The following is a 17,177-nucleotide window of genomic DNA, read 5'->3' as shown; positions in this document are numbered from 1 at the left end:
AAAGCGTTTGCTCGAAAATATCTGTTTTTGGAACCCAATAACAAAGATGATTTCGCAAAACCGTTTAAGAAAATTAGGAACTTGTCGTTGTTTTGAAAACTTTTCTTTCCAGCTACAAGAAAAAATCTGAATAATTTTAATCAAATATATAGCTAACAGTGAGTTAGTTTGACTTGTGCTTTTCAAAAACAAATTTTAATATAAATCATTCGAAGAAGAATCTTGAGAAAACTTCGTTATAAAATAAAAGACACAGTTCCTAACAGGTTTTTGAAAAAACTCATTTAATTTAAAAAAATTGAAAAAAGGCAAACTATTAATTGATATTGTTTTTTTTTAAAATACGTCCGAAACGGAAAAAGCGCCGTCCTGATCTACAATCTTTAACAAAACGTACAAAACCAAAACCAACAATATGTCAACATATACAACAAAAATTGCCTCAGCTAATGACAGATGATCTCCAATTGAAAGAAGCCAGTCAATGAAATTCCTACAGTCAGAGATCGAAAGAGGAACATATGTTAGTTTTTTGAAGACTTCGGCGCGGAAAACTGAAGACCGATTGGAACAAATAAAAGTAATAGCGACTAGAAAACTCGCTAATTGTTCTTAAGTATGTGCTTAGTTCCAGAAGTTGTTGGAAAGACAAGCACACAGGATGAGTTGGTTAAGTCTTCACTCAACGTATTGACGTTGCGGATTAGATTCAGAAGTTGTCTTGAAAAATTAACCAAAACGTCAACACTGAGTGAAAACTTAACTAGCTCTTCTGGTTCTAACGTACCAAGTAACGTAACAAGTAATGCAAGTAACGTAACAAAAGCGACATCTTTATCCAGACGAAACTCCATTGTCCTTGACAGAGGCCGGAGATTAGTTAACTTAGCCCTATAGCAATGCCATGAACAATTTATCTGACGGAGAACCTGGATTTTTTCAGCAGTAAAAGCCAACTCACAGAAACTCAAAAACTGACGTACCGCAAAAATTTTTAATCCAATCTGCAAACGAACCATTATCTGGAGAAGTTACATCTTTAACTTCTCAATCGAGCGAAGAAAACTTCAATCCAGTAATTCTTACAGGATATCAGAAATCTAATCAGCCGACAAACTAACTAAATCTTTCATCAGTACAAAAAGCTTTGCCGGCCATTTTAGGACTAAATCAAAGTCACGAAGCCGTCCAGCTTTCAGTTTCTGCAGTTCATCCAAATCTACAAGTAATTATTTCATTGGAATTATCCTCATTTGCATATTTCAATCGTAAACAACCAGGAAATGTTTTACAAACCTCGACTTTAAATGATTGTTTTAAATGTTTTTTTGTTCTCTCTCGTCTTGGTGTAAATATAGTAATCGTTCCCATGTCTCTGTTTGAAGTGTGTTTGTATGTAGACGCGTGTTCCTCTCGTTGTTTCAGGTAAATTGTAATCCTTTCGAATCATTTCATTTTGGTGCAGCCTGAAGATTGCAGAAAAAAAAACAAACAACTGAAAAAAAAAACAAATTTTAATTCTTGAAAAAAAGCGTTTGCTCAAAAATATCTGTTTTTAGAACCAAATAACAAAAATTATTTCGCAAAACGGTTTAAAAAAATTAGGAAATGGTCGTTGTTTTGAAAAATTTTCTTTCCAGCTAGCTACAAGAAAAAATCTGAATAATTTTAATCAAATATATAGATAACAGTGAGTTAGTTTTACTTGTGCTTTTCAAAAACAAATTTCAATTTAACTCATTCGAAGAAAAATCTTGAGAAAAATTCATTTTAAAATAAAAGACACAGTTCCTAACAGGTTTTTGAAAAAACTCATTTAATTTTAAAAAATTGAAAAAAGGCAAACTATTAATTGATATTTTTTTTTAAAATACGTCCGAAACGGAAAAAGCGCCGTCCTGATCTACAATCTTTAACAAAACGTACAAAACCAAAACCAACAATATGTCAACATATACAACAAAAATTGCCTCAGCTAGTGATAGATAATCTCCGATTGAAAGAAGCCAGTCAATGAAATTCCTACAGTCAGAGATAGCAAGAGGAACATATGTTAGTTTTTTAAAGACTTCGGCGCGGAAAACTGAAGACCGATTGGAACAAATAAAAGTAATAGCGACTAGAAAACTCGCTAATGATTCTTAAGTATGTGCTTAGTTCCAGAAGTTGTTGGAAAGACAAGCACCCAGGATGAGTTGGTTAAGTCTTCACTAAACATATTGACGTTGCGGATTAGATTCAGAAGTTGTCTTGAAAAATAAACCAAAACGTCAACACTGAGTGAAAACTTAACCAGCTTTTCTGGTTCTAACACATACAAGTAACGTAACAAGAGCGACACCTGTATCCAGACAAAACTCCGTTGTCCTTGACAGAGGCCGGAGATCAGTTAACTCAGCCCTATAGCAATGGCATGAACAATTTATCTGACGGAGAACCTGGATTTTTTAGCAGGAAATGCCAACTCACAGAAACTCAAAAACTGACGTACCGCAAAATTTTTTAATCCAATCTGCAAACGAACCATTGTCTGGAGAAGTTACATCTTTAACTTCTCAATCGAGCAAAGAAAACTTCAATCCAGTAATTCTTACAGGATATCAGCAATCTAATCAGCCGACAAACTAACTAAATCTTTCATCAGTACAAAAAACTTTGCCAGCCATTTTAGGACTAAATCAAAGTCACGAAGCCGTCCAGCTTTCAGTTTCTGCAGTTCATCCAAATCTACAAGTAATTATTTCATTGGAATCATCCTCATTTGCATATTTCAATCGTAAACAACCAGGTAATGTTTTACAAATCTCGACTTTAAATGATTGGAAATTTCATCCTACACATCAGGACAATGTAGAGCAGTATACGTATCCCCCTACAGACATCCGAGGAAACAAGAACCCATTTTCTCAAAGTACTTCAAATTATCAGTTTTAAAGCAATTTATGTTTGAACAAATAGTAAGGGATCATCAAGGGAGTAATGAACGCAATTAAACAATCTACAATCACAGCATCATCTTAAACAGGCTTTTAAAAGTCCGATCTTATCAAACAGCGAACAGCGTAGAGATACTTTTAGAGATACTCAGTCAATTTTTTCAATCATCCTAATTACAATTAAACGCAGCCATTCCAACAATGCAAAGCCATCAAACTGACCGGAAAATTATTACCCAGACATGACAAAAGTGGCTACAAGTTGCCTCTTGAACTACCTCCTAAAAAACTACCTAATTATGACGGAGACCTGATGGCTTACCACGACTGGACAAAATGTTCCAGAGTATGGTTGACAGAAATCAGATTGTTAATGGCACTGCTTAGATGACCTACCCAACAACTTTTTGTATGAGTGATTTTGTAATTCGCAACCTTCATAAAAACACCGTAGAATTTTTTCAGAAGTGCTTTGAAATACAAGCAAACGTTTCTGAACGACTGCAATGAGACCAGTTTTTTCTAGGCGTTTCCTCGATCAAAGATCAAGGACTAAACACTCGCAGTTTACCTTCTTTTGGCACAAACAAAACGGCGGTAAAATGAGGTCTGACAAACAAATGACAAAAAGCCGTAATTTCATTTAAAAAAAAGCCTCAATTATTATAGAACCATTTTTTGCCTATTGCTCCGGTTACCAAAATATGGCACCAGATGAAAAGTCAATCTTTTGTAACAGTTTGAGTAGCGCATAAAATTTCTGAGTTTCCGACAGTCACGAAACAATTGCAGTTCATTTATACGATGTCAGCAAAGTAAAAGTTTTAAATATGCTTTTATTCATGACCCATTTCGATTTGTAAACAATAACAGTGCATCATACGCATACGGTCGACATCAAAATCGTGACTGTGATTACCAGCATCAACCTGGCGGAGGATTTATTGCTTCAGAAAAAGTAACTCTTGAACGATTTTTCAATACTTGGTTTAGGCAATTGTACTTGACCCTAGTTTCGTTCATCAAAAAGGGTAAAGTTTTCAACACTTACGCTCTCATTGACCCCGGCATCCAATTTACTTTCATGCTTGACTAAATTTCAGATTTTTCCGATATTTTATCATCAGAAACTGCCAATATGTCTTTACAATACAAATATAAACCATGAGATGCCGGTTGCAAAAAAGAACTTGGTAGTATTTTATCTCTTAAGTAACATATTTGTTAAGCGTTGCCAGTCCGCAAGGTTTACAAAACACCATTTCCAAACAAACCTTGTGCAAAGGTTGCTCATCTGAATGAAACCAGACAAACAAATTAAATTTTCCTAAATTGCTAGCGCACAGCTCAGGGTGCTAGTTGGAGTTATTATTTTCATTTGTTCCTCATTCAAGTGATCGAAGAAATGATTTCCGACCACATTGGATTAAAAACTGCATTGGGCTAGAAAATTGCAGGAGAGTATCACCGATTGCTCCCACCGGAATTAAAAGAGTGCGCAGCAGATAAACTTCGGGATTTGTATTTCACATCGAATCAAATGAACATGTTGAGCAACCATTGGACTACTTTGGAATTTTATAAAAACATAACTGAGCAAAGCAGAAAATTAAATATACTCTAGAAAGATTTTAGCAGCAATTCGAATCCTTGCAAGTTCAAAAACAAACTAGATGTATGAAAGTACTTTTGCCGTAAAATACTGAGACTGAAATGCAAAAAATCTACATAGCGCTCAATCAGTTAAAATCATTAAAATGCCGCACAGTTAAAGACGATGAGTTAGAAAATGTAAACAAATGGATCCACGGAATTCCACTGCGCTTCAACAAACATTCTATTGGTCTTCTTGCAAGTATTGAGGGGCTGTTCATGGAATTGAGCAATTGTGAAGATGATAGAACAACCTTGACTTTTTCCTGAGAAATTCATGGAAAAAGCAATCGATATGAGTACACGCATTTAATTTTAGGTGGCAAATGTTTCCCATTCTGCGCAATTTTTGAATTACAAAATTGCAATTTCAATAATCAAAAATTATTTCCTCTGATGTGTGATGCAATGTTAAACAGCTTCGAATGGATGAATACATCGAATTAGATTACCTACCTTAAACAAAGCACAATCGATTTTCGCAGAAACCATGGAATCAAAAGACAAGGTGATTTCTACTCACGAAATTTCTATCAAACAACAAGCTCGCGCTGAAAAGTATTCTTTACGAAGACAACGACGAGATTAAAGTTTCAACAAGTGTTTTTGGACAGAAAAGGAATTTGAAAATAACTACAATTGCAATTAGAGGATCAGATACCGGACGATCAATAACGTAAGATACGAAAGGTCCTGGATTTCTTCCTCAAATTGACCAGCTACAAGAAAAAATCTGAATACTTTTAATCAAATATATAGCTAACAGTGAGTTAGTTTGACTTGTGCTTTTCAAAAACAAATTTTAATATAAATCATTCGAAGAAGAATCTTGAGAAAACTTCGTTATAAAATAAAAGACACAGTTCCTAACAGGTTTTTGAAAAAACTCATTTAAATTTAAAAAATTGAAAAAAGGCAAACTATTAATTGATATTGTTTTTTTTTTTAAATACGTCCGAAACGGAAAAAGCGCCGTCCTGATCTACAATCTTTAACAAAACGTACAAAACCAAAACCAACAATATGTCAACATATACAACAAAAATTGCCTCAGCTAATGACAGATGATCTCCAATTGAAAGAAGCCAGTCAATGAAATTCCTACAGTCAGAGATCGAAGGAGGAACATATGTTAGTTTTTTGAAGACTTCGGCGCGGAAAACTGAAGACCGATTGGAACAAATAAAAGTAATAGCGACTAGAAAACTCGCTAATTGTTCTTAAGTATGTACTTAGTTCCAGAAGTTGTTGGAAAGACAAGCACACAGGATGAGTTGGTTAAGTCTTCAATCAACGTATTGACGTTGCGGATTAGATTCAGAAGTTGTCTTGAAAAATTAACCAAAACGTCAACACTGAGTGAAAACTTAACTAGCTCTTCTGGTTCTAACGTACCAAGTAACGTAACAAGTAATGCAAGTAACGTAACAAAAGCGACATCTTTATCCAGACGAAACTCCGTTGTCCTTGACAGAGACCGGAGATTAGTTAACTTAGCCCTATAGCAATGACATGAACAATTTATCTGACGGAGAACCTGGATTTTTTCAGCAGTAAATGCCAACTCACAGAAACTCAAAAACTGACGTACCGCAAAAATTTTTAATCCAATCTGCAAACGAACCATTATCTGGAGAAGTTACATCTTTAACTTCTCAATCGAGCGAAGAAAACTTCAATCCAGTAATTCTTACAGGATATCAGAAATCTAATCAGCCGACAAACTAACTAAATCTTTCATCAGTACAAAAAGCCTTGCCGGCCATTTTAAGACTAAATCAAAGTCACGAAGCCGTCCAGCTTTCAGTTTCTGCAGTTCATCCAAATCTACAAGTAATTATTTCATTGGAATTATCCTCATTTGCATATTTCAATCGTAAACAACCAGGAAATGTTTTACAAACCTCGACTTTAAATGATTGTTTTAAATGTTTTTTTGTTCTCTCTCGTCTTGGTGTAAATATAGTAATCGTTCCCATGTCTCTTTTTGAAGTGTGTTTGTATGTAGACGCGTGTTCCTCTCGTTGTTTCAGGTAAATTGTAATTCTTTCGAATCATTTCATTTTGGCGCAGCCTGAAGATTGCAGAAAAAAAAACAAACAACTGAAAAAAAAAAAAATTTTATTTCTTGAAAAAAAAGCGTTTGCTCAAAAATATCTGTTTTTAGAACCAAATAACAAAAATTATTTCGCAAAACGGTTTAAAAAAATTAGGAAATGGTCGTTGTTTTGAAAAATTTTCTTTCCAGCTAGCTACAAGAAAAAATCTGAATAATTTTAATCAAATATATAGATAACAGTGAGTTAGTTTGACTTGTGCTTTTCAAAAACAAATTTCAATTTAACTCATTCGAAGAAGAATCTTGAGAAAAATTCATTATAAAATAAAAGACACAGTTCCTAACAGGTTTTTGAAAAACTCATTTAATTTAAAAAAATTGAAAAAAGGCAAACTATTAATTGATATTGTTTTTTTTTTTAAATACGTCCGAAACGGAAAAAGCGCCGTCCTGATCTACAATCTTTAACAAAACGTACAAAACCAAAACCAACAATATGTCAACATATACAACAAAAATTGCCTCAGCTAGTGATAGATAATCTCCGATTGAAAGAAGTCAGTCAATGAAATTCCTACAGTCAGAGATAGAAAGAGGAACATATGTTAGTTTTTTAAAGACTTCGGCGCGGAAAACTGAAGACCGATTGGAACAAATAAAAGTAATAGCGACTAGAAAACTCGCTAATGATTCTTAAGTATGTGCTTAGTTCCAGAAGTTAATGGAAAGACAAGCACCCAGGATGAGTTGGTTAAGTCTTCACTCAACATATTGACGTTGCGGATTAGATTCAGAAGTTGTCTTGAAAAATAAACCAAAACGTCAACACTGAGTGAAAACTTAACCAGCTTTTCTGGTTCTAACACATACAAGTAACGTAACAAGAGCGACACCTGTATCCAGACAAAACTCCGTTGTCCTTGACAGAGGCCGGAGATCAGTTAACTCAGCCCTATAGCAATGGCATGAACAATTTATCTGACGGAGAACCTGGATTTTTTTAGCAGGAAATGCCAACTCACAGAAACTCAAAAACTGACGTACCGCAAAAATTTTTAATCCAATCTGCAAACGAACCATTGTCTGGAGAAGTTACATCTTTAACTTCTCAATCGAGCGAAGAAAACTTCAATCCAGTAATTCTTACAGGATATCAGCAATCTAATCAGCCGACAAACTAACTAAATCTTTCATCAGTACAAAAAGCTTTGCCAGCCATTTTAGGACTAAATCAAAGTCACGAAGCCGTCCAGCTTTCAGTTTCTGCAGTTCATCCAAATCTACAAGTAATTATTTCATTGGAATCATCCTCATTTGCATATTTCAATCGTAAACAACCAGGTAATGTTTTACAAATCTCGACTTTAAATGATTGGAAATTTCATCCTACACATCAGGACAATGTAGAGCAGTATACGTATCCCCCTACAGATATCCGAGGAAACAAGAACCCATTTTCTCAAAGTACTTCAAATTATCAGTTTTAAAGCAATTTATGTTTGAACAAATAGTAAGGGATCATCAAGGGAGTAATGAACGCAATTAAACAATCTACAATCACAGCATCATCTTAAACAGGCTTTTAAAAGTCCGATCTTATCAAACAGCGAACAGCGTAGAGATACTTTTAGAGATACTCAGTCAATTTTTTCAATCATCCTAATTACAATTAAACGCAGCCATTCCAACAATGCAAAGCCATCAAACTGACCGGAAAATTATTACCCAGACATGACAAAAGTGGCTACAAGTTGCCTCTTGAACTACCTCCTAAAAAACTACCTAATTATGACGGAGACCTGATGGCTTACCACGACTGGACAAAATGTTCCAGAGTATGGTTGACAGAAATCAGATTGTTAATGGCACTGCTTAGATGACCTACCCAACAACTTTTTGTATGAGTGATTTTGTAATTCGCAACCTTCATAAAAACACCGTAGAATTTTTTCAGAAGTGCTTTGAAATACAAGCAAACGTTTCTGAACGACTGCAATGAGACCAGTTTTTTCTAGGCGTTTCCTCGATCAAAGATCAAGGACTAAACACTCGCAGTTTATCTTCTTTTGGCACAAACAAAACGGCGGTAAAATGAGGTCTGACAAACAAATGACAAAAAGCCGTAATTTCATTTAAAAAAAAGCCTCAATTATTATAGAACCATTTTTTGCCTATTGCTCCGGTTACCAAAATATGGCACCAGATGAAAAGTCAATCTTTTGTAACAGTTTGAGTAGCGCATAAAATTTCTGAGTTTCCGACAGTCACGAAACAATTGCAGTTCATTTATACGATGTCAGCAAAGTAAAAGTTTTAAATATGCTTTTATTCATGACCCATTTCGATTTGTAAACAATAACAGTGCATCATACGCATACGGTCGACATCAAAATCGTGACTGTGATTACCAGCATCAACCTGGCGGAGGATTTATTGCTTCAGAAAAAGTAACTCTTGAACGATTTTTCAATACTTGGTTTAGGCAATTGTACTTGACCCTAGTTTCGTTCATCAAAAAGGGTAAAGTTTTCAACACTTACGCTCTCATTGACCCCGGCATCCAATTTACTTTCATGCTTGACTAAATTTCAGATTTTTCCGATATTTTATCATCAGAAACTGCCAATATGTCTTTACAATACAAATATAAACCATGAGATGCCGGTTGCAAAAAAGAACTTGGTAGTATTTTATCTCTTAAGTAACATATTTGTTAAGCGTTGCCAGTCCGCAAGGTTTACAAAACACCATTTCCAAACAAACCTTGTGCAAAGGTTGCTCATCTGAATGAAACCAGACAAACAAATTAAATTTTCCAAAATTGCTAGCGCACAGCTCAGGGTGCTAGTTGGAGTTATTATTTTCATTTGTTCCTCATTCAAGTGATCGAAGAAATGATTTCCGACCACATTGGATTAAAAACTGCATTGGGCTAGACAATTGCAGGAGAGTATCACCGATTGCTCCCACCGGAATTAAAAGAGTGCGCAGCAGATAAACTTCGGGATTTGTATTTCACATCGAATCAAATGAACATGTTGAGCAACCATTGGACTACTTTGGAATTTTATAAAAACATAACTGAGCAAAGCAGAAAATTAAATATACTCTAGAAAGATTTTAGCAGCAATTCGAATCCTTGCAAGTTCAAAAACAAACCAGATGTATGAAAGTACTTTTGCCGTAAAATACTGAGACTGAAATGCAGAAAAAAATCTACATAGCGCTCAATCAATTAAAATCATTAAATTGCCGCACAGTTAAAGACGATGAGTTAGAAAATGTAAACAAATGGATCCACGGAATTCCACTGCGCTTCAACAAACATTCTATTGGTCTTCTTGCAAGTATTGAGGGGCTGTTCATGGAATTGAGCAATTGTGAAGATGATAGAACAACCTTGACTTTTTCCTGGGAAATTCATGGAAAAAGCAATCGATATGAGTACACGCATTTAATTTTAGGTGGCAAATGTTTCCCATTCTGCGCAATTTTTGAATTACAAAATTGCGATTTCAATAATCAAAAATTATTTCCTCTGATGTGTGATGCAATGTTAAACAGCTTCGAATGGATGAATACATCGAATTAGATTACCTACCTTAAACAAAGCACAATCGATTTTCGCAGAAACCATGGAATCAAAAGACAAGGTGATTTCTACTCACGAAATTTCTATCAAACAACAAGCTCGCGCTGAAAAGTATTCTTTACGAAGACAACGACGAGATTAAAGTTTCAACAAGTGTTTTTGGACAGAAATGGAATTTGAAAATAACTACAATTGCAATTAGAGGATCAGATACCGGACGATCAATAACGTAAGATACGAAAGGTCCTGGATTTCTTCCTCCAATTGATTAGAATAACCTCGCCCGCAGTTTTTTTCCAAATCAAAACGTTTATTCATAGAAGTTGGAAATACAAGTATTTATAGACGCATCAAGGAGTGGAATGCCCGCAGTTTTTTCGTGCTAATGCATAAAGCCGACCACACAATTATTCAAACTAAGTTTTAATTGGCAAGAGAAAAGTTGCTTTTGTAAAACAACTTAATGTGCCTAAACCTGAATTAGAAGCTGCAACAATTTGAGTAAGTCTACTGTCATTTGCATTTATGAAACTTCATCTCAATAGACTATCTTTTTTCCATATATGGACAGACAGTCAGGTTGTCCTTGACTGACAAAAATAAACAACAAAGCATAAAACGTTTGATGCTAATATATTCACTAAAATTTCAATGATCGAACAACATTAACATCACATTTCAACCAAGCTGAATCCTGCATATTATGGTACTAGCGGTCTAGAGCACAAAGAAATAAGCGAAAAAAGGCTTACATCTTCTTTGTTCCTGAAAAAATCCAGGAAATTGTGGCACAAAACAAATATGCTTGCAACAACTATGGTTTTTGCGGGCTTTCGAAAATGAAACAAAAACATAGTACCGTTTTTGAATGAGCCATCTTTTGATATCAAACGGTTTTTTACATGGAGCAAGCCAATTTTAAACTTCTTTAGGTTTAATCGTTCCCCAAAGCTATCAAAGGTTTAGAAAACAAAAACAAAACTGACAGTAAAAACAAATTGATTCAATTTAATCCTTTTTCGGATCAAAATTTTTTTCTATGAGCTCGAAATTTGACCGAAATTTTCTCCTTGCATGGAAAAATATGCACGATTTTTGATTTTTCTGGACTAAAAAAACGCAAAAACTCAATTGTACGTTTTACACGCAAATCAAATGTGCATATATCAAAGCGCAGAAGTTGCCAAAGCTTTCATACAGCAACGCTTCTTAATTATTGGTGCATGCCTAGCATTCCGCAGTGTCTTATTTCCACTTCATCAGTGCATGAGTAAATTTTTTTGAACCATTCCTCATTGAAAAAGGAAAACAAACGGACAAACAATATGCTATTATCTTCAACTGTCTTACAACAAAAGCAGCTTACCAGATCTTGTCCAGATTTAAACATTGACACCTTTCTATATGTATTTGCCCGCTTGACAGCAAGAAGAGGCTCATATAAAAAAAATTACCGTGACAATGGCCAACTACTTCCTGCGTAGTAGCTGGCAATGAATAAAAAATGCATGAAATGTCTCAACAAAATTGAAATTTATACTAAATTTGGAATTAAAGAAGTCGAATGAAGAATCAACCCATCATAAGCGCTCAGTTTGATTGGGCCTGAGAGCAATCAATCCAGATCGCAAAACGCACAATCCTGGTTATTCTTGGATCTGAAAAATTTACGCTGAAAGTTTTCAAAACTTTTCTCACTGAAACGCAATCGATGTTTAACTCCAGAACTCTGACAAACGTTGCCGATGTCTCAGGCAACAAAGAGCCTCTCAGCCCGAACCATTCTTTTAATCCAACGTCCCTTCAGCAACGTACTACCCAGGTATTTTGACGATCGACCACCACCTCGCTTTGAAAACTGGTCTCAACACCAACATTAATTTGACCACAGTTGGCAAAGACTACAAAAAGAATGTTTACTTGTTGAAGCAAACAAAATAAAGCCTTGAAAAACCGCTATAAAAAAGAGATGTAGTCTGGATCTTGTAAAAATCTGACGCCGCGAGGAATACGGTCTTCGAGACGTGTCACAGCAGAACATCCTGGACTAGATAGACCACTCGAGCGGTGACCGTAAGGACGACCTACAGAATTTTTGATCACCCAGCTAGCACTTTCGCAGGCGTTTTTTTGCTAGGCTCAAAAACTCCCTCATTTTTACCTCAACTTGTGGCCCGCGAGCACATTGATGGAGCAATTTTCCTGTACTTTGTTAAGTCATTCGAAAAGTCAAAATTGATTCTGAAAGCCAATGTGATTTGTAACATACCAATAGGAAATTTGAAGTCAATAATCTTAAACATTTTCTAATAAGAAAGAATTTTAACACTATCATTACACCCAACTCATTTCGGAGCGTACAATCATTTTAACTAATTAGCAGATAAATGGAGCACATTTTTCCCAGCTCATTTGATGGAGAGAATGACTCATGCTCATTTGATGGAGAGAAGAACTGAATTGCGAAATAAGTTTTCTTAAAACAAACTAAATTACGGTTAAACAAAGTTTTTTGTAAGTTTTATAAGTTTTTTATTTACATTTCAATATGCAATTAATCCTGTTGTCGACACTTTGACGCGACTAATAGTCAAGTTTTACTCAACGTGCAATTTTCACAATTGTTACAGAAGAAAAAAGTTTGAATTTCACTCGAGGCTAGTGAAATTTGCGTAAAAACATCATTACACACAGCAGACGACTTGATCAAACAGAATTCTAATACGAAAAAAAACTACTTGGAGGAGCTCCTCGATTCGAAACTCTGCTAAATTACAACTGGAGGACTTGGGATAAAGTCAGAAAGGCTCCAAAAACGGATGAAAAGAATGTCAATGACAGATTTCGAGAAAGACCATTGCCAGGACTTATCAGGCAAACGACTTCTTGAAGTCTTTGAAAGAGCATTACAGAGAGCAAAGCTACAAAACGTTCCAAATTTCGATAACCAAACTTAAGTCAACTTAAAAGGAAAAAGACCTATTAGTTTTATACCTAAGGATCAAAAAACGCTCACCCAGTCGAATGATGAATTTAAGTGATTAATGTGCTGCCCACTTCAACGACCGCCAAAACCAATCAACTATCCTATATCTGAGGTTACATTATATATCGTCAAAAACTTCCAAATTGGGCAGAAGCACAAAATGATAGATTTTGCCTCTAGTAACAAATATTTATGGCCAATAAGCTCCCTTTGTTCAATTTGGAATCACTTCTAGGACGGATTAAATCCCCGCTTACGCGTTAATAGATCGAAATATATCGCGCGTTAATTGTCCCAAAATTTGTCCCCTTATCGGCACACATCCTAACAGGCCGGTCCCCTATGAGTGGGCCTATAAAAAATTTGACCGAACAACGTAGATATTTCATTGAAACAGTTGACATCAAAACATTTTGTTTTGGTTGAGGTCATATCTAAAACATGGGCCACAGTTCTGTTAGTACGAGCTCAATATGCGCATGATTGATAAACTTATATGATCACAATTGTTGAAATTGATGTTTTTGATGTTTTGTCGTTATGTGGAAGCGCTTCGTAGGATTTTTAGCTGGAACTTTGGAGATACAACATGCTTTAGAAAAAAAAGATTTCTTTAAAATTGATATTAGACAAATTCTAACTAGCCTGCAAAAAGACAATTATAAGTTAATGTGCAATTGCCCAAACATTCAAAAAAAAATTAGCTTCAAGAAAGATGCTAGCTGTTTGTCAATTAATTGTTCTGTTTAGTTGACTAAATTTTTTTCATAAACATTTTAGTTTAGTTTCAATAAGTTCGAGTATTCTTTTTTGTGGCGACAATTTGATGGTTGTCCCAAAAAAGGCTTTCAATTGACATTGGCACTGTGTCTAGTCCTTTATACCCACTGGCGGTTCTATATAACATCAGGTCTAGCTAATTGCACATTAAGAAGACCTTTAATCCCCGATTGTTCTCAGCATATGTTTCGATTTCTCGACCAAATCGGGTATGTTTTGACTGCTCGACATGCTTCGATTATATTATAAATTACTTTGTTTTTAGATCGTCTGATAAATGCTTTCAAATGGAAAGATTAAATTGTGACAAAAACGCGGTTTCTTTGCGACTAATCGAGAAAAGTGATGGTACAAAAAAACTTAACACAATTGCCTTATTCACCAATGATATGCTCGAGGGACCGAAAAATTGTTTAAGGATTCGTCTTTAACGGTTAAGAAAAATCCGATGTTGATGAAGTTATCAGCGGTTTTCCAAAAAAAAATTGGCCGATCAATGCGAAATCATAACACGAAATCATGGTAACACTCTTGCGCTCAATGTTGAGCCTATCTTCCTAGTGGCTGATCTTATTGCAAAATATCAAATTCGGAAAAAAATCATTGAGTTTTATGACCGTAACTTATGTGAAACAAAGAGAGTTAACTTGCGCTAATAAAATTTCAGGTCACGCTTCAGATTTGTCAGCCTTCGGTTACATAATAAAACACTGATTAACTGGCGATTTCTCAATCAAACTGATAGCGCCTGATTTTTCTTACAGCCTATGATATTAGTATAAATTTGATTACCCAACTGAAATGCTTCGAACAAGAATGAATATTGTGCGCATCGGTTTAAACCGCAGTGTGACAACTCGCAAGAAAAGTCAAATCACAATAAAAGACAACTCACATTAAAAGACAACTCGCAATATACTCACCGACGCAGCCGCGCAACATAGGGTAGGACTTTTAGAGCCGGATACAAAATTTAGTGCCAGTAATCGCCGCAAAGCTGCGACGCGCGCCCACCGGCGATCTTAAGCCGAGAATATAAAGTTTCCAAATTCGCTTCAAAAACTTGCGAGTTGTCGCTTTGCTTAAATTTTGCGAGTTGCCTTTTCTTGCAAGTTGTCGCGGTACCCGTCTAAACTTGTTTAGTTTGTGTTTCAATTACTGTTTACATCCCTTCGCAATTACAGTTTTTGATTCTGAGTCCTTTATTTTCTTAGATGATCATGTTAGTACAGGATCACTATGCATCTAGTCAATAGTTTGGTATGGCAGAACTAGAAGCTCACTTTGTCCTTCAGGTTAAAAAATTGTGAACCAGAAAGTGGCTAGTCATTTTATGGAGACCATTATGAGTGGGCTTATACAGTTTTTCAGCAAATGGGTTTATATTTCATTGAAACAGTTGATTCATGATCATGATATCAAAAACATGAAACGAGCATTTTTTCAAATTTCACTTGAAGTCATATCTCTAAAACAACATGAGCCAAAAATCTATCAATCCGCGCTCACTATGCGCCTAATTGAAAATCTTGTATGGTCAAAATGTTGAAAATGACCTCTTTTTGTTCCGACTTTCGATACGAAAGTAACGGAATATTTGTGCTCGGGGTGGGTTTTTTTTTCTTCAGACAAATTTCGACTTTTTAACTAGCAATTTTTGACGGAATTTATTAATATCATTCGAATGGTATTGTTCTCCTGAGCTTAAATTTGAAAAGATATTTCACCTGTGCTCATTTTTCGTAAAGTTATGAGGGTTTAAAAATTGCCATTTTGACCAATTTGGGACAATTAACGCGCGATATAACTCGCGCTATTAACGCTTAAGCGGATGTTTAATCCATCTTATAAATCGTTCCAAATTGGTTGAACGAAACTTATTTGCCATAATTGATTTGTTACAAGGAACGAAATCTATCTTTTTGTACTTTACATGGCGTGTGGGGGGATGATTTTCACAAAAAATTTCAAATTTTAGAAAAAAAATTTCATTTCATTTAAATTTTTTATGTTATTACTGCTGCTCCATAAACCTTAAAAGGCAGTCGGAACATTCAGGGCTTCGCCCTGATACGAGCAGTCTTGTCTCTATTTGGAAGCGCTTCTTGTAGTTTTTAGTCAGAAATTTGAAGATAGAAACAATGCTTTAAAAATTAAAGACTTTAACTTTCTAGTAGACAAATAAAAGCTAATCTGCAAAAAAGGCTATCCAAGTGTCTGTATGTGGATATTTTGGGAGTAACATTGGTATTTCTTTGAAAAAGTCAATGCACGGAAATGATCCTTAAAACTTTCAATAAACAATTGAAATCAATTCAGCTGAAAGTTTAGTGATAACTGTGATTCACATAACTGTTACGTTTATTTCACTTTTGATTAGCTGGTAGATTATTTAGTTCAATTTTTTATTTTCTGTTGGTAATCATACATTTCAGGAAAATTATTTATGATTCAATTCTATGAGTACAAAAAATTCAATTAAACGTCTATGATTGGTATTTTTGCATTTGAAAAGGAAGGATTAAGTCTAGCCAACACTACATTAACACAGAAGCGAAATTGCGCGTCGCATACACAAGTAAAAATATGACCGACAACGCTACTGTGAAAAACTGATTGAGTAAAACTTTGAGTCTACAAAATTTCATAAAAGACGCACGCCAATTATGACGCTTTAGCAGTAACAGTCATTTTGAAAAAAAAAATTACAAACTAACATTTTAGTGGACGCATTTTAGCTAGTATACGAAAAAGTTCATTGAAAACATCCGACCCTGCCCAGGTTCGAACCCTCTTATTTTGTTGCAGGTCTCCTTCCCTACCTCTACGCTACAGATCCATGATAACTTGAAGCTAAAAGTGCTATGTGTTATATAATAGTCTGTGTTAAAATCCTTAGCATTGGCTGTACTTAATAGCTGATTATTGATCCAAATGAACACTTTCAAAATGAACACGTTTTGTCGCAACAATATTTGCGACTTAGATTGGGAAAAAAGAGAGTTCATACTCTAACACAAGCTATTCTCGTGTAAAAACACATATAAACTAGAATATTTTACCATTTGCATCTGTCGTATATTTTTGGCAGCAAAAAAGAATGTTTGTTTATTATTGTTATTAATTGCCTTTTATTAATGAACATATTTAGCTTCAAGATAGTGGTACTAA

General features: G+C 35.0%; 1 protein-coding gene across 3 annotated transcripts in view; it reads right to left on the bottom strand.

The window, feature by feature from the left end:
• The window catches only part of LOC134841198 (intersectin-1-like), a 333,033-nt gene that overhangs the window by 209,517 nt on the left and 106,339 nt on the right, over positions 1-17,177 (bottom strand). The window lies entirely within an intron of this gene.

This window comes from Symsagittifera roscoffensis, chromosome 3 (assembly GCF_963678635.1).
Source record: "Symsagittifera roscoffensis chromosome 3, txSymRosc1.1, whole genome shotgun sequence".
Lineage (NCBI taxonomy): Eukaryota > Metazoa > Xenacoelomorpha > Acoela > Convolutidae > Symsagittifera > Symsagittifera roscoffensis.
The sequence above is the reverse complement of the archived record's forward strand: the minus strand, read 5'-3'. Positions and strand labels throughout refer to the sequence as shown.